This window comes from Molothrus ater, chromosome Z, assembly GCF_012460135.2.
Source record: "Molothrus ater isolate BHLD 08-10-18 breed brown headed cowbird chromosome Z, BPBGC_Mater_1.1, whole genome shotgun sequence".
Lineage (NCBI taxonomy): Eukaryota > Metazoa > Chordata > Aves > Passeriformes > Icteridae > Molothrus > Molothrus ater.
In genome coordinates, this window is record NC_050511.2 from 59,711,976 (window position 1) to 59,731,879 (window position 19,904).

A 19,904-nucleotide genomic window follows, 5' to 3' on the forward strand; every position below is an offset into this window, starting at 1 on the left:
TACTGTAATGCCAGCTGAGCACCAGCAGGACGGAAAACCACACTTCAGATGTTTTCATGCAAAAGCGTGTGAGGTTCATCGCTGTCTTACTAGGCCCACAGAAATCACAAGGGGCACAAAAAGTACGAGTAAGAGAAACCTGGTACATAGAGGGTAAGAGAAATGTATATTTAAATGTCTTTTGGCAGAGCACAGAACATCCCTTCTATGAAAAAGAATGGATATAATTTGGTTGAAAGTTTTTATTCTTTAAAAAGGAAATTAAGATTTCAGACCTCTGAAAGGAGGAAGAAAAAAGAGCTGACAATTGCTGATTCATTTTTCTTTGCTCCCTTCTTTCAATAATTCCAGTGGAGTTACCATTATGCTTACTGAAGAAGTTAAAATCCTGGAAGCATCAGAAACTAAGCTGAAATTCAAAACAAATTCAAACGTGTAAGTTTGCATCTGCGAACAAGCCACACAGTTGTACATTCATTACCAATATACAAATGTGCAAATTTCTTACCATATCTTCATTAGTTGATTTTATGGATAGAAGATGGATGGTAGTTTATCTTCTGTTCTGACTTCCCTTCAGCTGAAAAAAAAAACCAACCTCTGACTCATGCTGAAATGTATTTTGTATGGGTTGTGATGGTCTTAACTTCCAGGCTCAGTTTACAAGATATGCTAGGCAAAAACAAAGGAAAGAAGAACAATAGCCTCAAGTGAATGTGAATGAAGTCATGTGTTATGAACTCCTGGAAGGGAGTCTTATAAAGTTTTTCAGCATGTGTCAAGGAGAAAGTAAAGCCCAGAAAAAAAGCATTCAAACTAAGATTTCTGCAAGTGATTCAACTATTTTTTTCCCTTTTCTCTAGTAAGCTAACTTTATTACTGTGGCAATACTGAGACCTCGGTCTGTTTCAAGCCAATAATCCTAATTACTCAAAATCCTTGAGGGTTCACCTTTTAGTTTCTCTGTCTTGGATAAAAAAAGCTAACTTTTATATTTGTTAAGACATTGATTAAATTTAAAGTCTGTGGTGGGACTCTTGAATATGGAGGCAGCAATTCTGCTGTTGCATATTTACTGGCATGGGAAGTCAGCAATCAGAGAGAGTAAATCATCCTCTCACAGAGTAAATGAATTTAAAATATTAGAGGTGCTACTCTGCACTTTTGTGATTATGTGCCTGTATTATTACACATTACCCACTTTCACTATGATACCTTAAGAATACTGTTAAAAATTCACAGCCTCTAAATAAGCAAGAGATCTTTGCAGAAATGGGAACTTGTGCAAATCCCCCCAGAGAAGTTATGAGCAGTGCTGGTGGAATAGCAGTCTGAGGTCAGCAGTAGCTTTCATACAGCAAAACTCATAAACAAGCTGGTGAGTCAAACTCATTTCCTTGACTAACAGGAATAGTATTTCATAAACACAGCAATCGCTTAGTGCTCTCCAAACCAACTGTGAACTGTTTTCATTAGTTTATGCAGCAGAGAAATGGAGGGGAAGGCAGCTGTTTCCAGCAGCTCTTTTGGAAACACTTCTAAAAAGAGACTTTTTCAGAAAATATAATAGTGGTTAGATTTTGGGTAACATGGGAGAAATTTTATTAGGACTCATTTAAACTGACACTTAACACTGCCTTATTTCTGACCTACTCTTTGCTGAACTGGTATATTTTTTCATGTTTACTCTATGTCTTATGTCATGGTGGCTTAATGTCCTTCTTAAAGTGTTTACTTGTGTTTGAAAAAGTCAGTGAGTAAGATCAACCTAATAAAACACTTCATCTCAGAAAATTCACTGTCTTTCTAGTGAGGAAGCATGGTCCTTCAAATCCTCTTTATTTCAGTGGAAATTCAGATAGATCAGATTTGTAAGGGAGATACAGACCTCACTAATGCAAATACTTTACCATTTAAATTCAGAACACTGTTTCAAGCATCTATTATATTTTATAAGCCTTTTCAAAATGTTGTGAACCAGATGATCAAATATAAAATGTATTCTGTATTCCATTACAACTTTATTCCAAAGGTTATATTTTAAATATTTTAATTCACAAAAAGTGGATAATGTCTTCAGCCCAGGTCCTAAATATTCTGGCACTGGTCTTCGTGCAACTGCAGACCAGCTACACACCATGAATTCACTTCCCTGGACATTTCATGCCTGTGGTCATATAAGAGGCCTAGGTGATAATTGCAAAGAATACGCTGCAGTTGCCCATGGTGGAGGATTGATTTAGCACACATACACACCCTCCTTCAGATCTCCAGGTGGGGCATGGTCTGCAAAAATTTCCCATATTGTTTTGCAGCCGTGTTCTTTGTGTAACATCATTAATGGTGTTGACACTGAAAGGTATTGAAACATCACAATATACTACTGATCTAAGGGTTTGATAAATAAACTGTAAACTGTGAAGGAGAGAATGTGTTTCCTTATCTCTCTAACCTTATCTTGCTCTTGTTCAAAGAGATTTAGTCTTGCTGGAAGGCCAGGATCCCATGCAAGAGCTTTGTTTCTTTTTCTTTGTTTCTTGTTTCTCTGTTTCTTGTTTCTCTGTTTCTTGAAGACTTAGACTGGCATTGCCCCAATCGCAAGGATGTGTTGCTGACCTTGCCACCACTTAGCCTGTGTAGGCAGAGAGAGGTGGTGGGGGCACGTCCTGTCACTGGTTCCTCCTGCTCTCCACTGCTGGTGAAAAGCAATGGAGAGCTTCCTCCTCCTCTGTTTCTGTGAGATGGTGGCAGAACCTGATGGAGCAGGTCTTGAATCATCACAGTACAGTGAAAGCTGTCCCACCATCCATAATAAATGCCTCTCACACTTCTCTGCTGTCCCACTCTGCAGGCAGAGTTCATGTCATCAAGATTTTGGAGCATGTGCTTTAGATATTAGTGGTTGGTTGGCACTAAGTTTTTTCAGTGAAAATAGACACCAACTCTCTCCAGCACTGTCAGCGGGGAGTGGAAAGATTTCTTCTGCTAGATGTGTTCTAAAATTTACTAAGATGTATACCAAATGGAAAAAAATAATTTTTTCTCAAAGTGCACCCTGTCATTTTTTAAGAAACTTGTGCAGTATAACTTGTGCACTGGAGGGTTACCTGCTACTATTTCAATGGCAGAAACTCATCCTGCGTAACAAGGGCTGCTTCTTGCATTCCTCTCCTTTTCCCCTCCCAGCCTCCTTGTGTGCCACTTGCTTCTTATCCTGAATTCCAACAACAAATCTCACATTTCTTCCAAAATTTTAATCCACATTTTTCACTTGTTCAATGGCAAGTCTTTCTCTATGTCTTTCCTTTCTACCACTCCAAGATTTTTATATACTTCTCTGGTTTTGCTGTTTTCCCTTTTACCCTTATGCGTCCACTCCTTACCATTCTCACTCATTTCTTTCTTTCTTCTTTCCCTCTCTCAGGAAGGAATGCTTTCAGAAGTGTATTAGAAAGTTGGCAGAGTTGAAACGGAATAATTTCCTGGGAAAAAAGTCAAAGGCTGCTAAAGTTTGAGGTTTTGATGATCACATTCTAGTAAACCCTCCACCCTTCTGTGTTTCTGTTTTCCCCAATGGTAGCAGTAGAGTTTTGCCCTTCTATTTTCCTTGAAACTTCAAAACTGATTGAGAACATCTGACATTCATATGCTGTTGTGTAACAGTCAAAAGGAGCAATATCTTAAGGCTGAGGACAAGACCCTGCCAGCTCAGTCAGCAACACCAAGAAGCTGACCTGGAGAAAAAAATTTTCTCAACTGGGAGAAGATCCTGAAGACCTGAAAGCATCTTCATCCTTAAGGGTCAGGGGGCTGAGTGGAACAGGACAAAGGGTCCATGGAGAGAAGAAGCTGTCTATAGACACAAAGCTTTGAACATGCAAAAGCTCCAAAAATACAAAACCCTCAAACTCTGAAAAGCTGGAAATCAGATGGTTTCTGACCAGTTGCTCTTGGTTTTGTTTTGTTTTGGTTTTTATTTTCCAGTCATGACTCTGTGTCTAAGTGAGTGCAAACTGAGGAAGTGAAAGATAACAAAAAATTAATTTGTTGGCAAACTGCTGTGAATTTTCATGCAACATTTTGCTATAGTGCAGTTCTGTCACCTGGAAAATTATAATGGCTGCAATTATTTTGGAAATGTGTTTGTCAGAGAAACTTGGAATGGAAACAAAATAAAGTTAATATCCTTTTTGTTATAAAGTGAATGAATTTGTATGCTGAAGTTGTAGCTTATTGTACCTGATATGTGCAACTCTGTGTTGTCATCTAGGACAAATTTAGGAAAACATGTAGGATCTTCTGTGAAAACAGAGAGCTAAAACAACATGCACCACTGCTGAAAATAGACACAGCAAAAGTTGAACCATGAAGCCCCATGAGATTTCCTTGATATTAAATAGTAAATGCAAGGGCTGGAGTAATTGACAGGATTATGGGAGGGACAAAAATTACAAACTCCTACTGACAAAGAAATGGCAAGTCATCTCAGAAAAAACAGGAGAAACTCTGATAAACATAAAGAAAAAACTCAAAATTCATTGTAATTTAAGGTATTTTGCTAGCTGAAGAGGATCAAGTAGAAAAGAGTGACATATAGTACCTTAAAACTAACATAGACATGATTTCTATATAATCCATGAGTAAGAATTTGTAATAATATTGGAAGTGTAACAGGAAAACCTTGCTGCTAAAGTATACATCCTACAGTAAATATTGAACTCTATTTCAGGGAACCCAATCCTTTTAGGTTTTCCACATCTGTTTCATATCCAATTTATGTCAACAATAATTGAAATCTGTTACCATCTGGGTTTTGGGTGGGCTGCATTGAATGAGTTACCAAGAAAAAAGTAACTTCTAGCATGAATTAAACATCATTCAAAGTCCTCTGGTGCCTTCAGTGAACTGAGGGGAGAAGACATAGAGCCTTGACTTGTATGGAATTGGAAATTAAGAAACTAAATTTTACAGAAGGAAAAATGTTACCTTCAGTCTGGAGAATGATGGGTTAAGATATATTGCCTTCTATACAGTGATATTTGCTTATTATACAGAAAATTTGAATAAGCACCCACATGTCCACAAATATTTTACTTTTCAAAATCTATTTCTTTTGGTCTGTATCTAATGCAAACTGTACCTCAACCATAACATTTCAAAATTTATAAGAAAGAAATTAGACAAACAAAAGAGTGGGAACAGATGTTAACGTACTCACTCTAGGGAGGTCAAATGTAAATTCACTGTAGGAGATCAAACTCAGTAATTGGACTACCTAACAAATTAGATTCCCAGTGTGTGCTTTGATATGTACAAGTTCTTTGTTTTCACACAATAGCTTCTTTATCACTAAAATCTCCATATTATGAAACAAGAACATTTCTTGCAATATTCATGGTTTCTATTGAGGAAATAAAACACTGTAATATGAATCTTTAAGCGAAAATTCAATGTTAAAGCCTGTGGCTTGGATGTTACATCTAAATCAGGTACAGACATATCAAGGGGGCTTGTTTTCATAACCCAGTGTTGCTTTTGGAGAAGTTAATGGGATGTTTGTTACTGGCAATACTAAGGGGTGGCTACAGACCAAAGGAGCAGTTATCAAAGGCTGTATAAATGGGGAAAAGTACCCATGTAGGCCTACAATAGTGACTGAGGGAGACAGAATTTGACTTGGGACTTGCAGAGGCTGTCTCCAAGCTGTATTATTCATGTTTATATGACTATTTTTATTTCATTACCAGAGACCTTCTCTTTTGAAGTATCTATTGTATTAGTGATCCCCTTTAAACTGAGTAATCCTAATTTTGTAATTTTTTTAAATTTTTTGAAAGGATCATAGCTTTAAGACCAGGGAATAATGGATGCAGTAGGAAAAAATGCCTACCCAACAGAATTCTCTTTGGTTTCTTGATTGAGCTCATAGCTACATAGATCTTAGGCTAAAAATTTTCCTAATGTCTTTTTACCACTATGGAAAAAAAGTAATTTTTTTGAGAATCTGAACAGTCCATAGAGACCAATAAAGACTGCAGGTCTTAGATTAAATAGCTGGCAAAATACCTAAAATACCCCTACCTTTTAGGAGGGGCATCATTAAAACAGAACATTCAATGACCGTTCAAATTAATCAGCATAAATATTCATACATTCTTCATCCTTGAAGAACTACTCTCTTCTGGAAAGTACAGCTTTAATAATGTACATCACAGCTTCATGACATCATCAGAACATTTTGGCCTAGGAAGTGGCACGTGTAGATATGGATTGTTTTATTTTGTGAGAGCTCAGGGTTTTTGTTTGAGTGTTCATAATTGTGGTAATTCCACTTAGGAACCAGCAAAGGAGCTGTGGGTAGGTATTGCAACCACGATGTATGTCATGTCCTCGGAATATAGCCATCCTCTTTCAGGGACAAGGAGGGAAATTTCCTTCAACTCTGGGTGCTCTATATCAATTACTACTCAGTCATAGATCCACTGTGTACTCCAGGTATTTTGGCTTTGAAACAAATCACAGAAGGATGACAAACAGGAGAAACATAATGAAAGTATGATTAAAAAATGAAAGTATGATTAAATTGGTATTCTGTAGTGTTTAGTGCCTAGCTTCAGATGGGTTAATATTCGATCTTTATTTGTGTACGTGCACAGGTTGAGAGCTGGAGAATGATGATAGTTGCTTTCTTGTTTGCAAGTGCCGCCTTGTTTTAGTGTGTCTATATGATAGTAGTATCCCTCTTGTCTGTTCTGTTTATGCTGGATATTAAGTTTAGCACCTTTGAGACTGGTTGTGAGAGTGAGGGGGGGAGAGAAGAAGTGTGCAGTTTGTTTTCAGACACTGCACTCACTCATACACATTCCTGCTCCTGGACTGTGCTGTCTGCAGCATGGACAGACAGAGGGACAGAGCTCTCCTTTGCTTTTATAGCTAGTTTTTAGCTAGCTGAGGAAGTGAAGTTCTCTGGGCTGTAGTTTTTCTTTTTCTTGGAACTGTTCAAACCTGCTCTGGACTGAAAATCCAGAAGAGCACTGGGAGCTCACAGCAGTGATCCACCATGGCCCAGGACACAGCATTTCTTGCGCAGCTGGGGCTGATAAGAGACTGAGTGAGCTAAGCTGCAGACCACAAAAAGGACTTTCTGAGTTTTTCCGTCTTTTCAGAACAGTGAGAGATTTTATTGTGCAATGTTATTCATTTTTTATGCTTGTGTATACTTGTTAAATAAACAGTTTTTTTCCATTTTTCTCCAAGAAAATACTTACCTGAACCAGTAGGGGGAGGGTCTTGAATTTCCTTTCTGGAGGGACCCTTTTGGAATTTTGTCCCAAATTTGCCTTAAACCAGGACACACCCTCTGCACTCTTTCCCCAGTGTCTTTTGAGTTTATTGCCCTCACCAGGACAGCAGAGGAGTGAGTTTAGAATCAGTGGGCTGTTACTCTTCTGTGGGCTAGAAATTGAAGTACTGGTTGTTTGGGAGTTTGAGTTAATATCTCTACCAATGATAAACACAGAATAAAAGAAAATGAAGAACAGCTGGCAGATGCCTAACAAAATTCTCCACCCTTCAGAGAATATTTCCTTAGGCTTTTTAACAAGTTCTCGGTAGTGCTAAGTTCTACTTAATATGGATGTAGAAATATGTAGTATATATTTTTTGAAGTCAAAGCAAACACCGAAGAACAAATTGTGAAATCTCATTTGGCAGAGGGAGGTTTCGTCATTGGCTTTTCTCTCAGCCTCAGGAGGTTTCATAACATCTGAATATGTTATCATGAGTGTGAGAAAGCTGACATTTTAGAAGGACTCTAAGAATGGAAAAAGTTATTAACTATTAAATATCAAGGATGTGAATGGAGTGCACAAATGATCATAAATGATCATAGGATGCTTAAGTAATGATCATTAATGGCTTTAAGTATGTATGTTTTTTAATGTTTCTTATGTCTTGCAAAAAGACATCTTCTTTATGGTTCCTATATGCTTCCCATGTTGGAAAGCCCCTAATGCTCCCACATTTCAAGACATGTGGAGATTCCACTGGCTGGGGTCTTACTTGGTGTCTTTGAAAAGCTACCCACAAGAATAAAAATGAAGATATATACAGATGGCTTAGTGTGTGAAACAGGGATGACTTTCTGAGTATCAGAGATTCATTTACCATATTGAATTTCATGTGTGTGTAATTCAAAGAGACCTTACTGTAGGACTTCGTTATTGGCTTTATTCTGACTCTTCCAAGTAGTTTCGTGTCATCAGAGGTTACTGTTACACCACAATCAATTCTTTTATCTAAATTCTTTATGAGTATGTTGAACAACAGACATCTTGCTGATAACTCTTTCTTATCATGAAAAAGTTCTTAATTCTCTAGGTGCACATAACATTTGCCACTGTTTCTGACATAAAATGGAATATTACATAAAACACACTTTTCTAGGGTTTTTAAAAATACAGAGACGTATATATGCATGTGTGGTATGCATTTCTTATTATATTTTTATGTAGATATTTGTGTATAGATATATGCATCCAAAATTCTTTTAAACAAAAGTATTTGCATTTTCTTGATTAACAGAAAATTAATTAATTAATTAATTATACTATGCTGCACTATAAAAGAAAGAGTTGTAATAACATTATTATGAAATCTATACATCTACAAAATCATCTGCTCATGCTGATATCATATAAAAATAAAGACACTGTTGTTTAATTTGGCTGTGAAAAGATATACTTCTGGACTACCAGAATATTTTTGCCAATGTTTTATCTTTTGTTGTCTTTAGAAAATGAACACAGCTTCTCAATTAGCTTTGAAGCAGATCTGACTGAACCCAGGAACTAACAGATCTTCTCCTGAGACTGTGATATGTTTTGAAAAGGCTGATTAACTGAGATTACATGCTGCAAAGGTTACATGCTTAATTTTATCTGTAACATGAATTCAAGGGCAAAAAAAATCCGTAAAGTTTTAATGTGACTGATTTAGAACCTACCACACTTTTATGTGAACATGCAGCTTTTCATGTGGTTTTTTTTTTTCCCTCTTTTTTCTTTTACCAGTTGAAATTTTATTTGGGATGAGGAAAGCAAAAACTTTCCTCTTTTCTGGCACTTCCAGCTTTAAATCTGTAACAGAAAATAAGGTATGCCCACACACCTTAGATCTTTGGCAAATGTGTTGTCATTTGAAAATCCTGGACATGTCATTTTTTTCTGGCTTTGAGAAATAGTTTTCCATCAATGAGGTGAAAGGATCTGATCATGATAGCTCTTTCAAAATGCTGTGTTTAGGCTGACAATTCAACTGAAATTATTATGAGTGGACTAAAGTTATGTTATTTTTTATATGTCATACGCATGCATTTAGCTATGTTTTAGTTCTCCACATTGAGAGAAAAGTGAATTGAATAACTGAAATAAAACAGAAACCTTCTACGTGAGAAACTCATGTGTTCAACACATTTTTCTATTTCTAAAGATGCCTTTTACCAAGGATTCTGTTTTCTATTAAACAAATGTCACTTTATCATCCTTAATAACCTCATTGACTGCTGTGTGGCAATTTAGGTTGTGTGAAGATGTCTGATTACATACAGTCAGGGCTGGGAAATGTAAATGGTGTCATGTATGGCCTTGTTCTTTTCATCCCTTTTCATTTGCTTCTGGCAGTGTATCCCTCTGGATCCCTCTGACTTGTAGAGGTTGAGACTTGTCATCCATCCTTGGAATACCACTAGAGAAAACAAAATTGCTACAGGATATGGCCTGATGATTCATTCACTAGATGCTCTCTCCCTTCTGAGTAACAACTGAATCATAGTACATGCCAAGGGTGGAAAAGACTGCTTGTCACAAAACTGTGTGGCTATGTGCTGTCCTTGTATCCTAACTTTGTATTATCCAATTCTAAAGTGTGTCATGCCCTCAAACAGTATTAGTAGGTCTGCAGGTAGAATTGGTTTGTTTTGTCATATAGAAAGGAAATAATTGATTTACAATAAAGTTTATTTTAAAGGGAAATGAAATGACCTCTCAAGGTTTGCAGATGGATGTCCAAATTCCTAAAATCCAAAGCTGTTTTCTGAGGGAGAATAAGTCACACCATGAGCCTAACCCAGCGATAATCAGGGATTTCTTGTGGAGCTGTTCCTCCATGTCTTTCATTTTCCTGTCCATCCGTGATATACTACTCAAGAGAGAACTGTAACTTATTATGGCATTTCTTATTCCCTATTTAAGACATTGGCTATGAAAGGGGTTTTTTGAAAATTTTGGGAAGTTTTTGAGTTACAGGGAGTTCCCCTTGTTTATATTTTGTACATTTCTTAATTTGTGAGGGTCTGGGTAAAAGTGAGAGGTAATGAAGTCTTAATTATTTTATGGTAATATAGGAATCATTCCTTGGCTGGGAAAGTTGCTGATTGAAGACTTGTGATGGTGGTAGTAATTAGATTTTTGTAACCTAAGGATGTGCTAGCTAAGATGAAATGAAATGCTGGTCCAGACTTTTTATTAGCTGTAGCATATACATCAGCAAATAATAAGATTCAGATTTCCTTATTTTAGGATTTCTCAATTTCTGTTTGTATGAGTCTTTTGGGAATGAATAATACACTCATTGTTTTTTAAAGCCCTATAAGTACTCTTCACCATCTCAGCATCTTTGGGAACTAACTACAGTGCATTCCACAGCATGTATGAGTCCATGTAATGTAAAATTGCTATTAGATCACACATTTTGAAACCTTTTACTCTTGTGTGTGAATTTTCTGCAAGAAGAGCTGTTTGTTAGCTCTTGAGTGGCTGTTTCTAAACATAAACTGAAGATCTTTTTTTGTTTGTTTTTTTTTTTCCCTGAGCTTTTCTCTATAGCTTCTCATAGACTGTACAACTCATGTTTTTTAAAACTTATCATCTGAAGCCTTTTACACAGTAAATCGCTGCAGATACCTATGTTACCTACTTTCATCCAAGGTGAAAAAAAAATTCTCCTCCCCTCTCTCTGCATTGTTTCTTCAATTTCCAATTCTTTCCCATTCGCTGAGTAATACAGAAGTTAACCGGCTTATGGTTATTTTACTTCCTCATTTGTGTATTGGGATAATTAAATGTGTAGTTTGTAATCCAAATACCAGGATAGTACTGACAAATTCTTTGTGTGGTAAAGATGTGTTCTTTTAAATTGCCATCTTAAGAGCTAGGGCCAAATCCTGATGCAGTAGTTAAGATTTTATTCTGAACTACTTTTATTCTCATAATTACTGAGTATCTACTTGAGGTCTTTCTTGAACAGAGGGACATGAAAACTGAAGACGTGTTGTCTGCTCACAAGGTAATATATAAGAAGACAAAGGAAAAGAGTTGGAAGCCTCATTTCTGTCCCTATCCCATAATTTCTGCCTTCTGCTCTGCATCTTCTCACCTGCAGCGTTTCATGCTGAGCTCTCTGAACTCATCATGTCTTCCCTTACCATGAGAATGGATCCAAAATGAGTTAATGGTGATATTTTTCTCACACCTTTTCTTTATTCATTGGCCGCACACTGATCTTATGTTGCAAATATATTTTCCTTCTCTGTATGGCTCAGAATATAATGGGGAGAAAGGAACACCAACATGCACAACATCAGAAGCCATGCTGGAGTTGCTGACAATGAGCATCCTTACTTTTTTTGGTTTGCTTCACAAAAAACCAGGGATGAAAAGAGAGGGCATGAAATGATGAATCTACAGATGCTTTTACACAAATTAATGTCTGGTTTTGCATTTGTTTTACCTTTAAAAGAAAAATCCTTCTGTGAAGGTTATAAAATAGGCTAAGATTTATTTACCTTAGAGATAAGAAATTTTATTGCTTGCAAGGTTATTTATGACATAAGCAAAGACAAACAGAAGGATGAAAGATTACATTTGTCGTGAATACCCAAGAGAAAATGTTGATAAACTGGGAATTTTGGAAATGCCAAGTGTATTACTTTCCCCATTTTCATTTCTAGAAGTGGAGTTAGAGGTTTATTAATGTATGAAGGTAAGACCAGCATATGCTACACTATTTTTGCTTATCATCTGAGAAAATGAATGACAACTAATAGTATTAATTTAATATTCTAGGCAAGTTGCACAGTCCTAATGATTAATTAATGGTGGAGTAAATCACTGAATTTTTTTGTCCCAGCTGCATCTCCTGAATTTGTACAAGAACACAGTCTTGCTGGACTGGGACAGGGCAGAGCCAGGAACATGTAGGTCAAAAAGAAAGATCAGAATGTACTTTCTGACACTGCATAGGACATGAGTTTCTTGGAAAGCAATGAGCTAAGCACAATTTTGGTAAGATTCCAAACACAGTTCAGGGTGTATCTGATGATGTTTTTTTGTTCTTTCTTTGGAACTTGAGTTTTTAGCTTCTAGGCTTCAAGCTTTTCTCACAAAACAAGGTGGTTAGAAAGTTACTGCAGACAAAACTCTAAAACTACTGTGGGAGTCACATTGCCTCACTCCAGGGACTGGAGTTCTTCTGGAAGTACTAGAAAGCACACGATGTAATCACACCCTTGGCGCCACTTGATAGAGAAAAAGGAATAAACTTCCAGTAGGTGACCCTGGGGCAGGGTTAACACACAGCTGCCTCCACCATCACAGAGTTGAAAACTTGTCTGGTGCATTCTATTCATCCTCTGTATCCCTTTAGTCTCCTTTTACACCTTTCTTCATTAAACACTGAGTTATGTGCTTGGTTGTTTTTTTCCCCCCATGCAGGGTTAGAGCAGCATTGGAAGGCAAGGAGAACTGTCAGATAAAAACTGTCTGACACTGTCTGATAAAAATTGATAGGAGTGCTAGGCAGGACAAAGTCTTACTGATATTTGAGTTTTTCACAGGTAGGGTGACTTAGGAGTAAATTGGGCCTCATCAGAAAGAGCTGGTGGATGACCCAGCTCTGGGCAGCTATAGCGGCATTGTCCCCAGGTGTTTGTAAATTATCGCTGAACTTTGTAAATCAGTGAAGAATGCTGATGATCCATCAAAGCAATTTGGAATGAAGACTGACATTTTTTATCTATACTAATTAAAACTCAGTTGGTATTGCTAAGGACTCAAGCTGAAGACCACCTCTGTTATTTTCTGCATCAAAATGAGCAAGGTCGAGTTTAGGGGCAGTTGAAAGGGAAAACTGGCTTAGATATAGATATGAAAGGCAAAACAAACAAATATTAATTATTTGCCACTTGCTACTATTTTCTGAGAAAATCAACACTGGTGAAAAATATAATTACTTTTTTACTTGATTTGAAAATGAAGATAATAGTAAAAGGTGACAAAGTATAATCCAAGAAAACAAGAGAAGGCCAGCTTTTTTTAATTTTCTCTTTTAAAAAATCAGTATTGTCAACCCTAGCCATTCAAAAAGAAAACTACTAGAAGAGGATTTTCTCAAAAGGAATAAGTCTGAAGGTGAAGTGTATGCATGTGTCTATTAGTGTGAATATCAGGCTTGTGACATCAGAGTTCATTCCAGTTATGTTTTCAAATGTTCCTCAACAATGTATTTGGAATTTACTGATTTTTCTTTCATTGGAGATCTTCTTTTTATCAATTGACTTGAGGAAAGAGGTCTTTAGTGTTCAAATATCAATGAAATCAAAAATCAAATCTCATAATACTGTTCTGTGCTCTGATATAAAGATAGTAATTTAAATTAGAACTTTATATATTTTGTTTTTTAGGTTTGGGTCCTTTTGTCTGGTTGGTTTTGGATTTTTTATTTAATTTTAGGGTTTTTTTTCCTTTTTTTGTTTCGATTAACTTTTAACTTTTTTTTTAGGAAAGTATGAACTACATGAGGTGTATCTGTTTTACGTGATTGTACCTAAGACAGAAAACCCAGACACCTGTCTTCCAGATGAGAAGTTGTCTCTTCTGCTGTGTTTGTTTAAGCTGCAAAGTCCAGCCTGGCACTCGTGCCTCCCTGCTCCCATCAGCAACCCAATCATGTCTGGAGCACTGACCTATTTGCCTGGCAGACTGCTAAGACTTACAGCAAGTAACTATTTCTGATTTCTCTTCCAGGCAGCAGAATGAGTTTGTGGTGCATCTCTTCTTCACCAACTGCAAAGTAAGAATAAGACCAATCTTATCATCTCTGAAGGCTCAAGAGGGTATGATAATGAATTATTTGCCTTATTTGCTTCTACAGTGCCCTGTTGCAGTCACATTTAGTTTGTACTGCTGCTTTTCCCCCCAGGAAAGGGGGACTCCTGCTTAATGGCAATGACATTGTCAAGTTTTTAAAATGTGATTTCTCTGTACAGGTGTTTCTGAGAAGTTGTGGGAAGTCCAGTCTTGTGTGATATCAGGATGATTTCTACCAAGAGCTGCTCTCAATCACCCAGGCAGTGACGGGATATGTCAGGGCTGACATTAAAAGAATCAGAAAAAAAAAAAAAAAGTAGTAGTAATGATAATGATAATGATAATGATAATGATAATGATAATGATAATGATTGATAATGATAATGATAATGATGTTGTGGGGGAGGGGGCTGGGGAAGGGAAACCCAGCACTGGTTACAGAAACATGACTCAGCTTCTGTTCAGTAAGCCCTCTGTTCAAGCCCATTACACAACATGTTTAGAAGGAGCTTTCGTACTTTGTGCATGGCTTCTCCATTCTGATTTCCTGTTTACACCAGGCTAGGAAAAAAACTTCTGAGAATAGCTGGAGAACTGGGTCCTGGCTGCAGAGGAGCTCCTGCCAGAGCAAGGTTTTTGGAGGATTTAGATCCAGAGATGTCCTGGCATTGTCCCAGTCTTTAACAATAAACACAATAGTTTCACTCCAGCAGTAGTTGTATGTTCTGGTAAGCACATACCAGCTGTGTTGCTGCTCCTACAGTCCAAGTGTTTTCCCAGACAGAATGCTTCATAAAACAAAAATAGGCTTGTGCCATTTAAAAGGTCTATTATTTTTAATGCATCTTTTTGTTTTCTAATACATTTCCTTATTTATAAATTAAGCTCATCAAAATTATTAATTTAATAATGTAGCTTTTAGAAACTTTTCAAACATAGCTTTGTAAAGGAAAAAGAAGTGAGAAAATATATGTGCAGGTTTGTTTTGCAATTTATTAACCAAAAATTACCAATCCTAGCCATACCATTAGAAAGCAAATAGTAAAATAAAGGAAAATGTGAATCTCTCAAGTTTAGCCCCAAAATTTCCTTTACACATACTAAAGTAGTTGAAACAGTTGTTAGGTATAAGTACCTCTGCAATAATAGATTAATCAGTTTATTCTGTTTTCAGTGTTTATCCAAGTGACGTGTACATATATAAACTCAGGAAACTAGGAAATTTAACATGCAGCCTTTAAATCTGACTTCTAAAACCTGTGTTCTACCAGGTTCACTTCAATGGATATTTTAAAAATATAAAATAAAATAATATTAAAAGTCTATTTTAAATAGATTAAATATAGATTAAAATCTACATAAAATAAAATGTAGAAAAGATTATTTTATAAAGAAATAAGTTTTAGTTTTAAGATTTCAGAGGGTTGTTTATAATATTAATAAATGGAAGAAGAAGCAAAGCATTTTAAACATGGAAAATAAATTGCTGTTGTCTTTTTTTATTTGATTGAAAAACATTTTGTTTTGTAATCTTAAAATGAAATATTAATTTTTTTCCTGACAAGCTACTTGACATAGTGCTTTAGGCTAGAATAGCTGGAATGTGTTCCTGAGTATACCAATTACCTGGTCTTCCATTATTTAAAAGGAAGCACAAGGACTTGAAAAACCATATTGAAGGAAGTAATTTGGGTAGCTCTTGCTAGCAAAGAATCCCTTCCCAAGCACTCCTATATGTGTTTCATTCACATATAACTTCATTCATATGCAGAACTATCTGAGGCTTTACTGAACAATTTATGGTCATGCTATAAGATGTGGGAGATAGAAAGTATGTTGAATATATTGCTATTTAAAACTTGCACAGCTTTGGAAGCCTGAAGACTACTGACATCATAGTGAAAAAAGTAGAGAAGGTAAAGGTGAGAAAGTGTTCTTCAAAATTCTTAATATATTACAAAGAGAAAAATGAGTTCACTAAGATAGTTTTCAAATACTAGGTCTCCTGCATGCTACAACTGTCATGGCAGAAGAATTACTCTGGATTCACAAGCAAAAATGTATACTTAGCAGAAATGATCAAAGTGAAACTTTTGGTAGCTGTTTGATGTAGCTTATGGCTGCAGTAGTTAGATTGGATAATGACATTTAAACTGCATCTGGCTATAAGTGTTGCTTATAAATGTGGTCTTCAAAGACACTGGTTACCTGGAGCAAACTCAGAGAGCAAATTATAGATTTTGAGTTCTAGCTTGTTTCTATTTGTGTCCAATGCACACAGAATACTCTCAGTAAGAGAGATATTCTTAGGCATATTTTTTGTTGAAAAGTGGGTTTCCAATGAATACCATAAATATTTCTTAGAAGAACTAATTAGAGATCTTTTCTAAGAAGAGAGAAGAAGGAAGGAATCAAAGAGAAAAATACAAGAAGGACTCAAAGGAAAATATGGGCACCAATGTGTCCCTACTAAAGGGAAGACTACAACTATAGTTTTTGTTAGGTTAAAAAGGTGAAGTCATATTTGTTGTAAGAACGAACCGTAGCTAAACTTTCCTCATGCAGGCATTAAGAGGTATTAGGATGGAGCTTTGGAGCATCTGTCTCTCTCTTTCATACATGGGCAGTACACACTCCACTCATGGCTCCAAAGAGAAAGGCATCAAAAAATTGTATTAGAAACATAACAATGTCCTCGCACATTGTAAGATTTAGTTGTCATCTGTTCTATGACCACTGTTTTAGGTAACTCAACAGGAAATTTCAGCACCTTGAGAAAACAAGTTGCATGAACACAGGGCATACTGGAGACTTGCCTTCCTTGCTTCAGCAGCCGCCTCTTAAGTAAACATAGGAGTGTTTCTGTGCACAGCAGTGTCTGAGGCTTGCAGGAAAAGCGCAGCAATCCTCAGTGTTGCCTATGCCTTAGCTGCATTAAATCACCTACTTTTCTCTATCCAACTGCTAAGCTGGGGGTGGTGGACATCACTGGTGCCCTTCCAGAGTGACAGGACAAATAGCTCATTGGTGAGAGCATCAGTTGCTTTAGAGAGCAATGGAAATTATAGCAGTGTCTATTAGGAGACAATGTGGGTGTCAGAAAACTGAGCATAGGCTGTCTGGTAAGACTTTCAGCTCTCTGAAACACACAGGGACTTACAGGACAAAACTGCATATAGTATATTTTTCTGCAATTGCAAAATATGTTTTGCTGTAAAAAAAAAAAAATTGCTTAATGTTACCTAATATGTTACCAATGAATCAGAGAAGCTCCTCTGAACCTGTCCAAGTCTCTGCAAAATTAATCTGTGAGCTCAATGACATAACCAGTGTGCTGTCAGCCTGCCATCTATTAGACATGCAGAGCAGTTGTGAGTGCACTACTTGTACCATGATGGATCTCTGAAGGTGCAAGCCCAGTGGAGCATTCTGCAGTTTTGGTTGCAGGACTTTAGGCTTGGGATGAGGAAATTGTGAAGCAAAACACAAGAATGCACCAATATAATTTATCTTTAGTAAGTTGCCTGCAATAAGCTTTGTCCCTTAAATTTTATGGTGTACCTACCATATAGAATGCTTTGTTGCTTTCACTTCAGAAATAAGAATTTAAATTTCATAACCTGAATTCATGTAAAACTTTTAGCAATTTCCTCCTCATTGTTCTATGGAAATGATATTGGGAAGGCTGATGCCACAATTGAATGACTATTCTTCATGATTTAAGAGAGAAGTTTCCCCTTAGAAACTTTCCTCTAAAAAGAATGAAAAGAAAATAAGTTTTTGAAATATTGTTTTGATGAACAGGGGAAAATATATGTCAATTTTCTGATAAATAAAACAGTGCCTGAAAAAACAAACCTAATTAAAAACTATTATATTCATACTTCTCTGTATCCTAATCATGAGCTGACCAGTTGAAAGACACTAGCAGAATGTCATCATTACCAGATTCTACGTCTACATCTTTGATTTATTTGACAGACATCTAGCATACAAAATATCTAGGTGAGTTGCCAGTGACTGTTTAGGTGTTGGTGCAGGGCATCATGTTCTTCACAAATCTGTGTCCAGTCATTCCCTCAGAATTGTCTTTTTCTGCTTGTCTTTGTTTGTGTTGACCTTGTGTGGATTAAAACAAATACTCCTTTATTAGTTTTTTTCCATAAAAGGAAGGTGACTGGGAAGGCTGAAAATTTCTTTTTCTGCAGGTTTAGTTATGCAGCAGTCATGAATCAGAGCTAGATGAGCTCAGTTAGAGACAAAAGTAGTTAAAATCTATGAACTACAAGGAAATCGACAGAATGGAAGAAATTTCATCCTTTTAACTCAGTAAACATTGTCAGTGAGCCACAAATCCTACTTTTGATGATCATTTTTGCCTTCTCTCTATACTGTGTTTATGCAATAAAATCCCCTCAAAAAAATAAAGAAAGGAAACAAGTTAGGTATATGTACTATCATGTAGAAGCAAATTGTACATTCATGAAATTATTTGTACAGAACTGAGCTTATCTTAATCCATATAAGTACACAAGATGTGAGAAGGCTGAGCCTACTATTTCTATTTCTTTAATAAGACCAATTGCTTATATGCTATTTATTTAAATAATTGCAACTATCTTCTTCCCCCACCCTTGCTTTTTCCTTTTGGAGAGAAACAACTCCTAGAAATAACTAGTGTCAGCTGTGAATTCTGAAGGAGAAGCCAAGAATATAAAATGCATGTGGACAGATCTTACCCTCACTGGGAACATGGTGACACAGTCCCTTTTCCTCGCCCTGGACAGCCTGTTGTCAGCAGCACCTTTTAGAGACAGGAGCCAAGGAACTTTTAGACTAGGAGCCAAGGGACTGATTTTCCCTGCAGCTGCTCCTGAGAGTCAGACAGCCCTTGCTGAGGATGAGGCTGCACTTTCGCTATCCCTGCTCGGAGAGGATGGTGCCTGGACCCTGCTGACGAGACTCAGTATTCCCACAGCACACCTATTAGGGTGGTTGCTCATGTTTGCATTGCTCAGTGTGGAGTGTTCTGTGCTCACCCACAACATTCAAAGGTTGCTGAGTGACATAAACTTAAGCAAACAGATGGCACCCATTACCTCTGAGGAAATTAAGTAGAGGCATCACAACAAGTTTTCTTGCTATATCGTGCTATGTCCATGGCATACATTGCTTCCACTGAAAATCCCAGTAACATTTAGTTTTCAGCATGCTCCACTGCTCTTAGGTTTTTTCCACTCTTTGTCTTGTAATAACGCTAGCCTTTAGGCTTCTTGGGGGTCTGGGTTACAATTTATGAATGTGAAACTTTTTAAAGGTCACAAGTTGTTGCTCCTCCTGTCAACAACTTGCCTTGCAAGAGGGCAACCATCTTTTTTCCCCAGAGGGGAAAAAAGTGTTTGGTTCAGTTCCTGGGTACAATCCAAAGCACCACAGAATAATCCAGTAACAGCATTTTGAAACCCCTTTTTAAAACTGTCACCATGTTTAGAAAGACCAATGGGTTGCAGAAAAAAAACACCTTCTTATTAAGCTGGAAAACAAAACAGCGCTTCCAAGTCTAAACTGTCCTTGTCTGAACTGGACAGATCTCTGTTTTGTGTAATCAGTCAACAGATCTCTGGATCACATAAATCAAAGCTGTTCCTTACCCACAGTCCCTTTTGTCCAGGTCTGCCTGTGTTTGGGGCTGTGCATGTCATCCCTGTGGACTCACGCAGGTGATGGAGATAGATGCATGTTGACTGGGAATTTGCTCTG

At 36.9% G+C, this 19,904-nt stretch overlaps 1 long non-coding RNA gene across 1 annotated transcript; it reads right to left on the reverse strand.

Annotated features, from left to right (window-relative positions):
• Positions 1-342: 342 nt before the first annotated feature.
• Positions 343-19,904, reverse strand: LOC129047026 (uncharacterized). The gene is made up of 5 exons (XR_008508972.1): positions 19,796-19,904; positions 18,884-18,948; positions 14,051-14,120; positions 509-580; positions 343-409 (listed from the first exon to the last, which is right to left on the reverse strand). It is a non-coding gene; the product is annotated as an uncharacterized LOC129047026 (long non-coding RNA).